The sequence below is a fragment of the Prosopis cineraria genome, unplaced genomic scaffold, assembly GCF_029017545.1.
Source record: "Prosopis cineraria cultivar Desert tree isolate PC_DT_omini unplaced genomic scaffold, ASM2901754v1 PC223, whole genome shotgun sequence".
NCBI classification, from domain to species: Eukaryota; Viridiplantae; Streptophyta; class Magnoliopsida; order Fabales; family Fabaceae; genus Prosopis; species Prosopis cineraria.
Window position 1 is genome coordinate 56,668 of NW_026555550.1, and position 3,428 is coordinate 60,095.

Below are 3,428 nucleotides of genomic sequence, written 5' to 3' on the forward strand. Positions count from 1 at the left end.
ATCGTGAAGATTAATTTTTTTTATTAAGTGACATATAAATATAGTCTGTAAATACAGTAATAAACAGTGTGTATTATGCCATAATATCTTCCCCCGTAACATTATTTTACTGTCTATTTTAGAATGAAGCACGCAAGAAACGTTGGTGGTGGCCCACTTGTGTTTTTACAGTTGCATGTGAAAAACTGAAAATCCATGCCTTCTTTTGTCAATGACCCATCAAATGGAAACAAGCGAAGTTTCATGAGCCCCTCTAGTCAATATTCTCTCCTAAGCTAATTTCTTCAAGTTATACAATCATACCAAATATTAACTCTAAAATTTAAAGGAAAATTATATACGTGTGAGAGAGAGAGATATTGTATAAAGAATTAATAAAACGTGTAGTAATTAAACTCTATGTACATATATTTTATAATTTTGTTGTCATTATTTAATTATGTTTGATACATGGTTATATTACCTAAAGCTATGAGGAACTTCTTATTCTTCTCATTATCTCTTCTTTGACTTATTTTCAAACGAAACACATTTTTACAAGTTAAAGATATTTGAATGATGGGTTACAATATTCTTATCTTTTTGGTATAGTACAATTTTCATCTATAAGACGTGTGGTGAGAGTAGTGTAAATAAGTAGAATGTGTTACCACTCAAAGTCCCACATATGTTAGGCGGTTTTTCCTTTAGAAGATGATTAAAAAAAAAACACACCAGAGCAGCATAATTTGTAATGGATATCAACATTGATGATGTCAGAGAGAATTCATTATAATCTAATGAAAATAAAATCAAAAGGAAAAAGAAAGATAATAAAAGAACAAGGGAAGGGAATTAGGATTTAAATTATGTAGTTTGGAGAGCGTAGCTTTCCAAAAGTGGTTGAGCTATCCAATATCCATATAACTTGATTGATGAAGAGGGGAAGGGGAAATTATTTTGAGGTTGTAGACAGCACAATTAAATATAACAACTTATTTGACTTTTTATCAAGTGCCAATAAAATATACTCCTTTAGTTATATTTATAAATTATTTATATTAACCTTATTAATATTAAAATCATAAAAATATAAAGAATAAAATTTAAAAAATTATAAATATAACCTTTAAAAAAAAATAAATTATATAATATAAATTTTTTTATTCTCTCTCTTACTTTTTAAAAATAATTTAAATATTTTATTTAAAATAAAATATTACTATCAATTTAATAATTTATAAAGTTAACTATTACTTTCTTTTAAAAGGTAATCAATAAAGCAAAGTTTTGGATTGCTGTGTAAAATTTGTACATAATTTTTTAGAACAGAACTGCTCCCTCTCATACAGCTAGCTTTCTTGCGGTTAATATCCTAACTCCATGTGCTTCAACCGTCTCCTTCAATTCTAGTTCACCATCTCTACACTGCCCATTATATAAACCCTCCCCCAAACTCACCATTTCTTCCTTCATCATCCGAACCCTCGCACAAATGGCTGCTAATAATACTAATGCTGATAGCATTGTCATGGATCAAGAGACTCACGGCGGAGATGGACTTTAAGTCCTCCTCCTCCGCCGTCATCAAAATCCGCCGACGCCTCCCGGATTTCTTGAAGTCCGTTAAGCTCAAGTACGTCAGGTTAGGACTAGGCTATGGCTATTCATGCAACGCTGCCACTGTTCTCATGTTTGCTATCGTCGCGCCTTTGTTCACCTCCCTCCTGTTCAGTTCACCGGTCTCGCGCTCGACCGCTTGTCCCAGCTCTGGTCCTGCAATACTGTTCATCTGAACAGTAACGATTCTGCCGCGCACGTTGCAGGTTCGGTCACCCTGCTCCTCTTCTTTGGCCTCTACAGGGCGAGCCGGTCAAGACCGGTCTACCCTCGTCGACTTTGCTTGTTACAAACCGGAAAACGAACGGAAAATCTCAGTTGATTCGTTCCTCGAAATGACGGAGGAAACCGGTGGGTTTGCAGAAGAGACCCTTCAATTCCAAAGGAGAATCGCAACTCGGTCAGGTTTGGGGGACGAAACGTACTTGCCCGGAGGGATTATGTCTAAACCGCCGAACCTGAACATGAAAGAGGCTCGTTATGAGGCAGAGCAGGTCATGTTTGGAGCGCTGGACGCTCTTTTTGACAAAACCGGTGTTAAGCCAAGGGACATTGATATTCTCATAGTGAATTGCAGCTTGTTCAACCCAACGCCGTCTCTCTCCGCCATGATCGTCAATCACTACAAACTCAGAACCAACATAAAAAGCTTCAATCTTGGAGGAATGGGTTGCAGCGCGGGCTTAATCTCCATCGATTTAGCCAAAGACCTTTTAAAAGCAAACCCCAATTCCTACGCCATTGTCGTCAGCACCGAGAACATCACCCTGAATTGGTACTTCGGGAACGACCGTTCTATGCTTCTCTGCAACTGCATTTTCCGAATGGGCGGCGCCGCCATTCTCCTATCTAACAAATCCTCCGATAGGGTCCGATCCAAATACCAACTAGTCCACACGGTTCGAACCCACAAAGGAGCAGACGACAAAAACTACAACTGCGTTTATCAGCGAGAAGATGAGAAAGGAACGGTGGGCGTTTTCATTGGCCAGAGAACTAATGGCAGTCGCCGGAGACGCTTTGAAGACGAACATTACAACGTTAGGGCCGTTGGTCCTTCCATTTTCGGAGCAATTCATGTTCTTCTTGTCGTTGGTGAGGAAGAAGGTGTTGAAGCATTCAAAGGTGAAACCTTACATTCCAGACTTCAAGAAGGCGTTCGAGCATTTTTGTATTCATGCAGGGGGTAGGGCGGTGCTGGACGAGTTGCAGAAGAACTTGGAACTCAGTGAGTGGCACTTGGAGCCGTCGAGGATGACGCTTCACAGGTTCGGTAACACGTCTAGTAGTTCGCTGTGGTACGAGCTGGCGTACACAGAGGCGAAGGGACGGGTCGGGAAGGGGGATCGGGTATGGCAGATCGCTTTCGGGTCGGGGTTTAAGTGTAACAGTGCGGTGTGGAAGGCGGTGAGGATGATTCCGGTCGGTGACTGGCGGGGGAACCCCTGGGACGACTCGGTTCACAGGTTTCCGGTTAAGGTCCCCACCAATGCTTGAATTCGCGTAACGCTGTTATTGGATGACAAAGTTCATGCCGATTTCAGCGCTTTCCTTTATTTTTCCCCCCAACTTGTTGTTATTTTTTATCAGACAACCAGGATGGTTAAAAATCCAAATCAAATGGGAGTACATTGATTTTTTTTTTTAATGTTTTCTTAAAATGTCACTTTCATGTAAAATGTCACTTTCATGTAAAAGTGTGATGGGATGTTGGTGATAAGTACTAAGTAAAAATTTTCTAATGTGACGAAAAATGTCAACTGTATATTAATTAGAGTTTACATTATCCATTAATAACATTGAGCGTGGAGCTTAATTTCTTGAGAAGT

The 3,428-nt window shown here is 39.4% G+C and overlaps 1 pseudogene; it reads left to right on the top strand.

Annotated features, from left to right (window-relative positions):
* The first annotated feature begins 1,481 nt into the window (after window positions 1-1,481).
* On the top strand, window positions 1,482-3,220 carry LOC129295943 (3-ketoacyl-CoA synthase 1-like; annotated as a pseudogene).
* Window positions 3,221-3,428: the final 208 nt, after the last annotated feature.